The sequence below is a fragment of the Hermetia illucens genome, chromosome 3 (genome assembly GCF_905115235.1).
Source record: "Hermetia illucens chromosome 3, iHerIll2.2.curated.20191125, whole genome shotgun sequence".
Taxonomy (NCBI): Eukaryota; Metazoa; Arthropoda; class Insecta; order Diptera; family Stratiomyidae; genus Hermetia; species Hermetia illucens.
In genome coordinates, this window is record NC_051851.1 from 77,898,781 (window position 1) to 77,912,640 (window position 13,860).

Consider the following 13,860-nt stretch of genomic DNA (forward strand, 5'->3'; position numbering starts at 1 on the left):
CGTCTGCCGCTCTATATAGTTCTGAGTGTTGCCGACTATAAAAGACAATGAACGGAGTCTTGCGGTAATGGGGACGAAGATGTTGCTTTGCACGGGGGGCGTAACATGTTGCGATTACATCTGAAATGAGAATATCCACGATCGATATGGGTTTGCACCGATTGTGGAAAAACTGCAAGAGAGGCGTTTTCGGTGGTGTGGTCACGTAATTCACGCTAACGAGAGTTCACTTACCAATATTGGCCTGAACATCGGAGTCAATGGTAAGCAACCAAAAAGCCGGCCGATACAACGGTGACTTGATACGCTGCATGGGGATTTAAAGGCCTCGCGAGCATTTAATAAAATAAAATTACGAAACTGATCACGGCAAGCCGACCCTGCTTGTGAACGGGACAAAGTCTGAAGAAAAAGAAGCGTGAGGAGCGACAAGTGTACGACAGCTTTGTGTCACATAGCTAAAAATTCCATTGCCCTATATTTTTAAAAAAGCGATTTAAATAAATCATTTGATGGAAAGCCCTGTATTGATAATAGTCAACCTCATACGCTTCACACACTCAGTTTAATATTATTAGCAAATGCCAAGAATGTAAACTACATCAAATATAAAAAAGGCTGGGGAGAATTAGATTCTTTTTGAATCGAATTTTCATGTCATTCGAATGTCAATTATTCTCGTTAATTATGACGTCAGCATCTTATTTGTATGGCTTAGGATGCTGTTAATTCGCACCAAATTGATAAGTTTGAACTGCTTCCCACTAATAATTGGATTTTCATGAAACTGCACATGTGTATGCACGAGGCCGTCCTCTATGTCGGTGCAAAATACACCATACACCTAGGATGAACTTAAGGAGTTTTTTTAGTCAATTTCTAATAGTTGACAATATACTATTAGTAAATTTATTTGAGCAGATACCGGAATGGGACATCTCTCGAAGATTAGATTTCACATAAGTGTTTTGCGCAAAACCTTAAAAAGGGCTGCAGGTAAGTAGGTGGTTCATAAATGTGACTAATATTTCACGTGAATTAATCAATTATTCCCGTTAATTATGACGTCAGCACTTTATTTGCATGGCTTTGGAAGCAGTTAATTCGCGCAATTGCTAAGTTTGAACTGCTATAACTTTGGCGTGAAAAGCCACATTTCCATGAAATTTAGCACGTATATACGAAATATTGTTCTCTATGCTGGTACGAAATTCGGAAGTCCTAGGATGAATTTTTTTTTCAGGAAATTTCTACAAGTTAGTAACATATTATTAGTAAGTTTATTTGAGCAGATATCGGAATGGGACGTATTTTGAGGCCTAGATTTCGTCTAAGCGCACCACCCTAATGGATTTTTCGGATTTTTAGGTTGGGTAGTTTCCGAGAATTAGTCGTGTCTCACTTTAAGTCCGTATATTTTGACTCGTTGCTCACGCATTTTGCAATTCACGCCAAAACTAATGTCAGTTTCGAAAACTACAAATCGATACCGAATGCAGCGTCTATCCGACAAATTCACTTTATTATAAACATAAATATTCACATACGCTTTTAGCTGCATTTCCTAGGAAAAGTGCTGTTAATGGTACATTCGCACAAAGATCTACACACTCATACTATAGTTTTGCAATGACAACTATGGAGGAAGAGGTTTAATAATCACTTTGTTTCCAACTACATACAATTATATAATTATTATAAAATAGGATTAGGGTTACGGGAGATTTCATGGTTGATGGGCTTTGGTGAAAATTTCAAAGAAAAATTTATTTGATCATTTGAAGGATGTTAGTCTTTTAGTATTATGAAGTGCAGAAAAATTGAAAAGAAACAACTACGATTCCCATTTCGGAAACTATCAGATTATACAGTTGTAAATAACTAATTCAATTAACTTTGTCATCTTTCTATTCGCGAGTACGTTAACTCTAACTTCTTGCAGAAGTTAAATTGGATAACCCATCTTTAAAGGAAGCAATTCCTACTTTAGTAAGGAGATTGTCCGTTTCCCGGCGTAAAACTGGGTCTCTAAAAGATACGTGGTCTCCCCATAATTAAATTGTATTGCTTTCAACATCTATGTTAAAGCATCAGCGTACTCTTCTCTACTTGGGCACAATAATAATCCTCACGAGCCAAGCATCTGGCGTCACTATACTATACAGGCATTTAAGAACTGTACGATAATTTATTCTACACTGTATTTTTCTCCTTATTGTAACGGCCATGGCATCATAGAAGGATGCAAAATTTTCTTTCTTATCCCATAACATACCGATCCATATAAAAGACAACAGGAACTTGTTTGTAATAAAGTTTGAATCAAAAACGTCTGAACCAATAAAATTCTTCCTGTATAGGATGCTGTTCCATGCTATGTATTGCCATGGTCGGAAGTACTAGCCTGATGACAGTTCCTTGTTTATAATCTTACGGATATCTAAGATCATATACATGATAGATCATACTGTAGTTTCCCATAATGGTTTTCTTATGTACATATATATTTCAGCCAATGTTGCACCGTGGACCCCTGGACCCTGTTTGGCTTGATTTCCTTTCGATAATCTGCCCCTTTGTCGTACATACACCATAATAAAATAATTTTTATTTTAACTCAAAAAAGTTTCCTCCGTCCTTCGTAGAGTATCCATTTTCCAAGTTCAAAATATTCCAAAATGACGAAGTTGGTCTTGCCTTAGCTATGTAGTAAGTTTCCAATTGTGTTCCCTTAAGTTGTTGCAAAACATTATAAGAGGGGATTATTCTAATATTCTTGAATCAAGCGCCTAAAGATACTATATTTCATTTTTTACAGTAAAAGCAATTATCAAGTCAGACAATTTTGGGGATCTTCTTTTCAAGGGCAGAACCACCATAGTAATTATACAAATTCCGAAATTTGATAATTATAATATCTAAATGGGTCTTTCTGCTAAAAGTGCCTGGTAAATACTAGATACCATGGAATTTGTAGTGGACATAAGTAGTTAGCACTACATTTTCGTCTTAATATTGAACGACTTCAATTTCTGACTGGAGTTTACGAGCTGACATTGGTGCACAATGGTTTACCATAGAATGTTAATGCAGTTGAATGAAATGAAAAATACATACTTTGTAGACTGGTTTTCCAGAAACACATCAAGCCAGTACACTCATGAACTTGGTGACGCAATTCTCCAAAAAACTTTCCACAATAAACTCAAAATCACAGATATTTATGCACAGAATATCAAATATAATTTGTAAGTACTACCGAACAATACACCATTCAATTGCTGCTTCAGGGCCCTCCCAATAGGTACCGCGATTTCCACTAAACTACTGACACTCCCGGTTCCGGCAGTAACGCTAAACACACTGAATCTGTATAAAAAGCTCGTCACTCTAAAAAAACAATAAAAAGCCACCCCATTAATATGTTGTTTACGAAAATGGATAAAGCTAGCGAATGAGTTCAAGATCAATTCTGCGAAACTTTTTCATTGTGTAATATGTTTTTAGTGGGCCACAACGAAATCGAGTTAGATACGTACGCTAAACGCCGTCGCGCCTGAAAAAAAATCGAAGACTAACCCAATCACTTAACTCAATAATGTGATGCGAGATGCGAGGTTTGAATTATAATTTAATTTGATGGAAATCTCTTCTCAAGCCGACTCAAACTAGCAGCCGTTGACGAATACCGGTTTCCCGAGTCGGTGTCGCGATCCGGAACGCCATCAGAAACAAACTAATCATATGTAAACTGGGAATGAAAAGCCGACATATATAGGTAGTATAGTAACAACAGCCAGAAGCCTTATCACGATAACAACCAGCTATCAAACATATAAACACCTACAGAGTCACTGGCGCGAGCGGTGACGTTCCATCTGGAAAAAGTTAGCGCATTGAGGCTCTCCGCCAGCAACTGCGGAAACTATCTGTATAACATAGATTTTTCCACCTACAACTGGGATATGATTACCTCTTCATCATCTGGGACTAACTGCCTCAAATTTTGTGAAGAAAATGGATTCGTTCTTGCAGCATTCCTTAAGAAAAGCGCAGATTCTATGGAAGAAGGCATAAGATACTTTCAGTTGAATATAGAAGTGCGATACCTACGGGTTACGAGGCTCTGTTCGCCACCTAGCTACCTTGTAAATCTACAATTGTGGTAGGTATTTCATAATCGACACTTATTCAGTGCCCCGCACCTGCAACACGTGTGAAACTGACCAAAATTTTTGAATTCCATTTGACGAGAGTGCTTAAGTACAATGGACACACTCATACGCGTATCTACCATACTGCAAAAGATTGCGTGAAGTATCTTATCTCACGCTTTGCACGTCACGCATGGGGGATGTAGACTTTGATCAGATGCTGATTGATATATGACACCAAGAAGATTCCGATATGAAAGTAGAGCATGAAACGAGTTGCTAAGAGAAAAGTCATCTAACTGTACAGGACGTAATCGACGAGTTACGTACTACAGTAGCTTCTCGAGCCGGCGCGACATTGCATTAAAGCAATAAATATCGTATCTAAATATGTCACGATTATAATAGTGGAGAGCGATCCGTACTGGTGGAGCAGTCGGGGTGTGCCTACTTTCAAGCTTTATCATGCATGAGTCGTGCTTGGGGAAAATAATTTCAAGTTCAATGAAATGTACAAGGTCAAATCTAATTTTCATCTATATTTTTATCTAGCTGCGAAAAGTACGCTTACCAACGAAACGATAACCTGTTTCAGTGAATATTAATTAGGTTTCACTTTCCAAGAAACATATAAAACTACAAAATTCGTTTTTTTTCCTAAGTTTGTCTATATTTAGTGATGCGGCAACGAAGTACTTGCAAGGAATTCGACGCAAAGGATGCCTATTTTCATGAGCTATTCTATAGAAGGTTTTTATCACCTAAAGTGGAAATGTTGAAAGAGGAAAAAGAATTCCCTAAAAGTAAACATAAAGCTGATGGCCAGGCAAAATGGTACTATGGACAGTACAACAATATCTCACCATCAAAATAGAGAGGTATTAAACGCATGAAAGTAATGGAGACAAATATAGCCTCGTGTTTAGGATTGAGAATACATACAATACAAGGTCATTAAAAGGTGTAGAAAGATGAAGGCTAGCGACTCACAAATTCCGAAATTTTCCTACTGTCGAAACGTCAACCACCCCTCGGATAGCAACTAACCCCACCGCAGCGACTTTTGGCTGTTGACAACGGATTATGGTTAGTTTCTGGACGTTCCTGGACAACGTTATCGAGGGTCTCCAGAATGCTCGCTTTCTGCAACTCGAACGAGAATTCCAACGATATAAGCTTGACTTTCTGGGCCTAAGTGAAGTAAGATGGTGGGGTATACTTCTCTTCTATTGTGATACTGCGCTTTTGAACTTTGGAAACCCCAATGGAAGTAACGTGAATCCAGAATCGGCAATCGGTGGGTGCGATCGTCGTGAGTGCGCGATCTCCTTACCTCGAGTTTGAATCTCGGCCGCTTTGGATGTTTGTGTTCGTATTTATCCTGCAGCTGTAGGCTTATCACCTGCACAGCATCAAGTGTGATGATAATAAAACTGAATCACAGTCTCATTGAACCTGTGTCTATGTGCCCTATACTCCTGACCAGAATGAAATGAGCTCTCTTGATTTGGGAGTGTGCTTCTGATAGGATTGGAATTGGGATAGGCAGAATTCTACAAGACCTTCAGACCTTTCCACAATGTGGGAATATACTTCTCAAAATTGAAAGACCAGAAGGCGATCCTTGACCAATTCAATGTGGGTTACAACACATCATGCAAATGAAAAACCAAAGAGGAATGTGAGGCTATTTGTATTCGTAGGAACAACAAAACGATTCCTGAAGAATAGGATCGCTGGCCACACAATTCCTTAATAAAAACTATATACCTCTTTTCCATGAGGTCAAGATACAAGCCAAGGAGCGCTACTCTAAAAAGGTATCAATAATGTAATGGTTCATTCTAGAGAAAATTACACGAAGGAGGGCACACTAAGATTCCATTACTGAATTACAAATTCGATATGTCATCTAGGTAGAGTCACTACCTGTAAATATCAAATAAATAAATAAACAAGTCGGAATACCGGAAGCTGGCGCTTCGGGTGTAAAGATTTTGCGTTCATCTTATGTCAGAAACTTTCTACACACAGTTTTCAATTTGTACATGACTAAAAACCCAAAAATTCCTTCATATTTTTTTAAACTACAAGAAATACGTACATATTACGGACGAAGATATTATGCTCACGCTAAACAAACAAACATTGCTTATTACCAAATACTGTATTCTATATGCATGTATCGTTGATTATTCACGACTTTTTGCTTTACTTCGTGCATAAAACATATAAAGAATGTATATTGAATAACGCTGGTTCAATGAAGAAATATATCTCTCTGAATTAGGCATCACCCCAAAGCTTCATTTACATATACATATAAATACATGCATATGGCTGGCTGGAGTATTTGATATCGATATATAAATCATTAAAAATTAAAACGTTCACGTGAGCTCAATTTGTTGTGACATTGACGAATGTTATGATGACGTCACACACGCTTTAGATTGCACGAAATTCACACAAAATGTAAAAATTTCACTCTCTATAACTTTGTTAATAATAGTTGGATTTCCTTCAAACTTGTTTTTTTTTAATCACTCAAATACTTTTTTTCGTGGACGACCTATCCACTTCGTCCCTTTAAATTTGTTTGGGTCAACCTCAAGAAGAAATAGTGGTCATGTTGTTTGAAATCGATCGACTACACAAAATCTTCCTGTCGTGGCTCGGCCAGTGTCCACCTCTACTATAGTGAAACCAGAATATGACTGTCAAGATAATTTAGAAGTTCGAAGGCGTAAACATCCACGCATTCAAATGGGACATTTTCAACTCCTGTCTGGGAGACGAAAATCTTTGTTTAAACTCTGAATTAATCTTTCTTTTTGCCCTTCAATTTAATCTGCTTATTATTGCCTCCGTCCAGTTTTAAGGTTTCGTGGAAAACGAGATCTTATTGAAATTGGTTTATTGTCTGTCTGTCCGCCCGTCTGCTGCACCGGTTTCTTCGGAAACTGCAAAGTGGTATTAGGGTCACTTTCCAGGGTTGATGAGGATCCCTGAATGAGATTATTTAAAAATTGCGTTGCACTTCCAGATACGAATGTATAGGCTCCGATCCGGAGGCAGACTCAACGTTCTTTCTACGGCCTTATACTAAGTTGCCCAAAGATGTGCAGAAAATGCTTAGGAAATTCTGGAAAAACGACGGTCCGCTCCAAAGTTTGTGCATGTTTATTCTGACCATCTTCATAGATAGAATGGTTTAATTAAGTGCACACAGTCCATCTTGACTGTGTCTCTCTTACAGTCTTATGGGTTTCTTAATCGCTCACCCAGTTAACTAGAGATTCTCTCTCTCAAGTAAAGTTGGGAACAATTTTTAATTGAAAATTTATGATTTAGAATAAAACCTAAACTACTATGTTACTATGATAAATTTCGTTCCCTATAAAGTTGTTTCACATTTGCCTTCGAAAGGAACCATATAATACCGCTGCTATAAATCCCAGGACAGAAAGTCACACAATGAAAAATATATCATGTCCTTTGTTAGAATAGGAATAGTAGAATAAATGTCTACGTTTCCAAACACTGAGCGACTGCATAAGGCAATAAAAGTTGCCTGGCGTTAATGGTGATGAGTAAGGTTTGTTGGATTTGAGGCATACCACGCTTTGATCATATCCAAAATTAGGACCTCCGCGATCAAGGGACGTCTTTAATGGTACGATCATGTAATTCGCATTGATGATAACTTGTTAGCTGAGGTTGTTTTGAATATCCATACCGACCAAAACATAGATGGCTTGAAACGTTAGATAATGATTTGAGAATTCTTGGAATATATCACTGCCAAGCTCCAGGCTGGGGCAAATGGAACTGAGACTGATAGTTTCTATGTCAATCGGAAAAGGATGTTTTCAGGTTATTATGGTTAATTCTTCTCAAAGTGGCGCCGCTAGCCAACAGCAATCACATCTGTAGGAACTCGCAACTCATCCACAAAAAAAATGCATGTTTGCTTGAGAGATGTGGATCATGGTGCTTGACTTTTCACTTTCTGCCTTCTTTGGAGACCTGACAACGCACCCGCGAGCATGACCCATATCTTCTTTCTGCAGACCACGGTCTTTGCAAAGGACAGAGCACTTTGGCGATTGATATAAGCTTGACATTTTGAGACTAAGCGAAGTAAGATGGTAGGACTCTAGGGAGTACTCCTCCCCCTCTTGCGGCCCCTTTATGATCTCCTCATTCCCCCCGTTTCGCAAACGGCTTCAAAGCTAGAACTCGTCTTATTAATCGAGACCCTTCATTCGATACAACAGATATCTATGTTTATTCGATGAAAAAAATGTGGTCAGTGCAATAGCCAAATCCGTAGAAAGTTTCAACAACGGATTTTTTTTTAAATTTAAAAAAGTCTTGAACTTAGTCTTAATCTGTAGTTATATCACATGTACTATTTTTTAATTTTCTAGCAAAGGAACTAAACACTATCTGAATCTTCAATGCGTTGGTTGCCTTTGAAACCGAAATCTGTTTTTGGATACGAAAACTTGTTACACCTACGAAATCTAAACATTTCGAACATATGTTGCGATGTTCATTCACCGAAATTTGGATGAATATCTACGGCGCATATGCACATCCTGTAGCATACATTATTCACATATATACTATGACAAGATGTTTATACAAAGTATATATTGCATAAAATAGATGTTCAAGTTCATCCTCCTAAAAGTATAATAGAGTTCAGAGGGACTTAAACGTTGTAGAATCAAAACGAATTTAGATGTCGATATGAAATTTTGAAAGGGCATTATTGAGCTGCTATTCCATTAAAATATTGAAGGGGATTTCAACCTTTTTAAAATTTGTTTTTGGCAGTAAAAATAAGTGTAATCTTTTCATATGTTATTATTGAGTTCTTGAATTATGATACAACATTTTTAGTTGACGAATTTGATGATCATTTGTATTTTTACGGTCAAAGTGGGTTCCTCTAAAAAAAATGGGTTCCTGCTGGGATCTCCTCCCACGTCTCCATTCTTTGAAAATTGAAACCAAAAATTCAAACGTTTTCTTATTGTGCGTAGTTGCGGAATTGCAAGGCAAAACCTCCAAAAATCACCACAAGTTCTCATACAAAATCCAGAATAAAATTAAAAATATATTAACCAAAATGACATAATCGTGGTTCGGACCAGAAATACTGATCTATAGAATAATGTGTGAAAATTTCGGCACGATCGGTTGAACAGAATTTTAGTTGTGCTTTCTACCAGTTAAAAAAATGTTCCTTTGTGAAAAATACGTTTAAGGTTTTCGTTTTATATACACGTCAACATGACTTGTGCTCTTTTATTTCTGTAATATGGACGGAAATCTCTGGAGTATATTCCCAATATATTTTGCTTTCAAAATATATAGAAAAGAAAAAATCAATTTCAGGAAACTGTCACATAGGAAATCCACTTAAGATATAAAATGGAAAAAATGTTCTCCAACGCTACTTCTACATTGAGCCTACACTAACCTTTTAAATTTCGTTATAGATGGGCTCAATTCTTAGCCTGATTTTTAAGGTTTTGTGTAAAACGCACTTTTCTCCAAACGGCTAAACCGATCCGAATGAAATTTGGTGGATAGCTGGGAGCTATGAAATCCCACGCATACAGTGAGTGACATAAATTAAGGTGGAGTTTAAAGGGGGGCTCCCCATACATGCAAAGGTATCAACTGAAAGGTCCCGATTTGTACTTCCTGAAACTGACATTAGTTTTGGCAAAGTGCGCGAGTAAGGAGTCAAAATGTACACACTTAAAGTGGGACAGGTTTCATTTTCGGAAACTAACCAACCCAACAATCTGAGAAAAATCAGGATGGTGCGCTTAGATGAAATATATGCCTCAAAACATGTCCCATACCGATATCTGTTCAAATAAACTTATTAATAGTATATTACCAACTTTTAGAAATTTACTGAAAAAACAACTTTTGGAAATCCGACTATTAGTGCCAACGTTATAGCAGTTCAAACTTATCAATTTCCTGCGAATTTACCGCATCCTAAGCCATACAAATAAGATGCTGACGTCATAATTAATGAGAATAATTGGCATTCCAATGAAATATTAAAATTCCATTCATGAACAATCTGCTTCTTCCTAGCCCTTTTTAAGGTGTTGTGTGAAACAAAACCTTATTAAAATCAAGTCGGTGTCTGTCTGTCCGTCTGTCCGTCTGTCTATCACACCCGATGTATTCGGAAACGGCTAGACCGATTGCCATGAAAATTGGTAAGAGTATGTAATCTGGTGTTCCCTTTACACGCAGTAAGTGGCTCCATTTTGTGTTAAGTTTAAGGGGGGCTCCCCATATATGTGAATGGAGGGTGCAGATCTTTTTTTCACACACAAATGAAAGGTCTCAATTAGTACATTTCGAAACTGGTTCAAGATTTGATATTGGGTGAAACGTAGGGGAGTGAGGGCTCAAAATTTGACCATTAAAAAGTGTAACAGGTCTCGTTCTCAGAACTTATCCAATCGAAAAATCTGAAAAAAATCACAATGATCTCTACGACATCTAGGCCTCAAAATATATCCGGTTGCGATATCTGCAAAACTAAAGTTAATAATAGTATATTTCCACATATTAGAAATTTACCAGGCACCCCCCTTATGTTCATCATAGAAGTGGGAAATTTGGCATGCGTATAATGAAGAACATTATGCACAATTTGGTCAAGTTTGAAGAAAATCCAATTATTATTAACAAAGTTATAGGGGGTAAAACTTTACAATTTTTTTGTAAATTTCTTGCACTTTACAACCTGCATCACGTCATCATCACGTATCAATTCGTCAATACCACAACAAAATGAGTTCTTATAGATAGGGTTGCGAAGAATTATTTTGTTTTAGTTTCTTAGTCATTTGTATATGAATATCAATTACTCCAACCAGACATGTGTGTATCGAGGTATATAGTATATGCGTGCTAATGAACTTTGCGGGTAGTGCCTAATTCAGATAGATATAAGAAGTAAATCGGAAATATGGGTAAGATCAGTTTATATATGTGCATATATGTGTACAGTATTCAGAAATAGGCAGTTTGTTTGTTTAGGGTGAGTGTAATATCTATCGGTGTAATATGTACGTATGTCTCGTAGTTTGGAAAAATATGAAGGAATATGTTGGATTTGTAGCTATATACAGATAGAAAAATGTGCGCTGAAATTTCTTACATAAGATGAACACAAAACCTTTATACTCAAAGCGCGAGTTTCCGGTATTCCGACTTGTTTGTATCTGTTGCAGGTTAAATTCTTCGCATTAGCTAATAATATTAAACTCAGAGTCTGAAGCGTATGAGGTTGACTAATTGCAATACTGGGCTTTCTATCAAACGATTTATTTTTAACTATGTGACACGGAGCTGTCATGCACTCGACGCTCCTCGCATCTTCTTCTTTTTCTTCAGCATTTGTCCCGTTCACAAGCGGGGTCCGTTCGTCGTGATCGGTTTCGCCATTTTATTTTATCAAACGCCTAATCTGGATGTAATCGCGAGGCGTAAATCCCCATCCAGCGTATCAAGCCACCGTTGTTTCGGCTAGCATTTTGGTCGTTTAACGTTGATTTCGATGTTCACATCAATATTGCCAAGTGAATTCTCGTTAACGCTAATTACTTGGCCATACCAGTGGAAACGCCTCACTCGCAGTTTTCCCATGATTGGTGCAACCCCATATCGATCGCAGATATCCTCATTTCTGATGTGATCCAAACGGGTCACGCCACCAGTTCAGTGCAACATTTTCGTCTCCATTACCGCAAAACGCCATTCAATGTCTTTTATACTCGGCCAACACTCGAAACTGTAGAGAGCGGCAGACGGACGACATTGCGGTAAAACTTTAAATTTGAGACGTTCGCTGGTACGTCGAACACAATGAACACCAGTTGTGGAATGCCGCTTCATTCAGGTTGCGTGAAGCCATTTCATATGCAATACTCCATTGGCTGATAGCATTGACGCGGGATATTTAATTCGCTCAGTGCTGGGCAGGTCACTGTAGCTGACAGCACTGAGCAATTTAAATATCTCCAGTTAATGCTATCAGCTAATGGAGAACTGCGGATTTGTTATTTATGATCTTAGTTAATATAACGAACAAAATCGAAGATCTCATATGTGGTATATGCTTATCTGATCTACTTCATTATTATTATTTTTTTTTTAGAAAAAGAGGCCTATGTCATTATGAAAGAAACTCTATTGCACAGCTCTCGACATTTTTCATATATTACTAAATAATATCGTTCACAGTATCCGAGATCGCAAAAATCTTCAAAGTTTTGGTGGATATCAGTTTCAACTAATGGCACCGGATTTCGTCTGTTTTCTTAATTTTAAGATGCACTTAGGATATATATTATAGATATACCGACGCACAGCAAAGATAAGAACCGCCAACGTACATACGTATATCGGTCATAAAATGTAGATTATGTCTGTATAAGAGTGTATTTCAAGATGACCAAAATCAAGGCACTATATTTATCGATTTAAGTCCAGGAGAATGCCAAGACCAACCGAAGTCAGTTTCTACCGGCTAAGTTTATTTATAAATTGGTAAAATTTATCCAATTTTTATTTTATCCAGTCAATCCCCTGTGAAACCGCGAACTTTGTCACTGCATTGCGAGTGGGTCAAAATTATTACAAAAGAGGCAACAGCGTTTATCAGGCAGCGCATATAGTTCTGTACTTACCAAAAATTGGAGAACCAAGAGACCAAAATGTTGTTTGTTCGCAGCATCTACACCAATCTATTCATTCGCTTGCTTTAATCCAGGACAAATAAATTACGGACGTATTTTTTTAGAGAAAACAAACCGATATTAAATAAAAGAAACTTGGCAGATAATTAAACTTTCTTCACGAAAACTTGAATTGCTGTATTTGCATCACACTTTGCAGTGGGAAACTGTTCTTAATTAAGATTCCCATATGATACTACACAACAGATATGTAAGTTTCTATCTTTTATCTTATCTTGAGAGTTCGTTCTTGAGCAAACAAAGCGTTAATTCTATTTCAGAGATGTTTTATATGCATTTTCATGAAAAAGTTTAAAACTTTTCTAGCTTAGTACTGAATGGAAACTCACATTTTCACCTACTCTTCTGGATAATCTTCCAGTTAAATATACTTTCTTATAGCAAATTGCATTTTCATCACATCGACATAAACATAAATCCGGAAACAGACAGTGAACACCACAGCATCACGTGTAACATTCAAATACGACCAAAACGTCGGATAAGTACGTATCTTTCTGTATGGAACACCGACGGACCGGCACGTATACAGTTCATGGGAGATAAATCGAATCCGATGATATCACAACGCGTTAATTCTAATTACTAAAATTGAATATGAATGCGATCTTGCTTTTCTATCTGAAGACGATCGCAGCAGAAGCTATTTTTACTATTTGTTAGGGTTGGTTGATGCTTGTGAGGTATCGATTGTTAGATTTCTGTGAGCGTAGTATTACTGCATGGGAAAATGCAAATTTCACATCCCTCATTTCTCCTCAAAATTGAAAGAAGAAACTAAAGAAAATAAAAGTATTATCGACTCGAAAGTAAAATTGCCTACGTACCATAGTGTAATCCAGCTAAATTGGTGCAAATTTCTTCATTTAAAACAATCTGTGAAATTTTCTAAACAA

The 13,860-nt window shown here is 37.2% G+C and overlaps 2 protein-coding genes across 26 annotated transcripts in view; one reads left to right on the top strand and one right to left on the bottom strand.

Moving 5' to 3' along the window:
* LOC119651122 (probable multidrug resistance-associated protein lethal(2)03659) overlaps window positions 1-13,223 on the bottom strand; it is a 102,368-nt gene extending 89,145 nt beyond the window's left edge. The window contains exons 1-2 of one of the 6 annotated variants that reach the window (XM_038054501.1): window positions 4,114-4,206; window positions 3,974-4,059 (exon numbers count right to left, since the gene is read on the bottom strand). The gene's annotated coding sequence lies outside the window, so the exon portion shown is untranslated. Of the gene's footprint in view, window positions 1-3,117; window positions 3,732-3,973; window positions 4,060-4,113; window positions 4,207-12,895 lie in introns of those variants that run through there. The other 5 variants (XM_038054499.1, XM_038054498.1, XM_038054500.1 and 2 more) reach the window with 5 other exon arrangements.
* LOC119651124 overlaps window positions 1-13,860 on the top strand; it is a 413,254-nt gene that overhangs the window by 343,855 nt on the left and 55,539 nt on the right. The gene's annotated exons all lie outside the window — the stretch shown is intronic.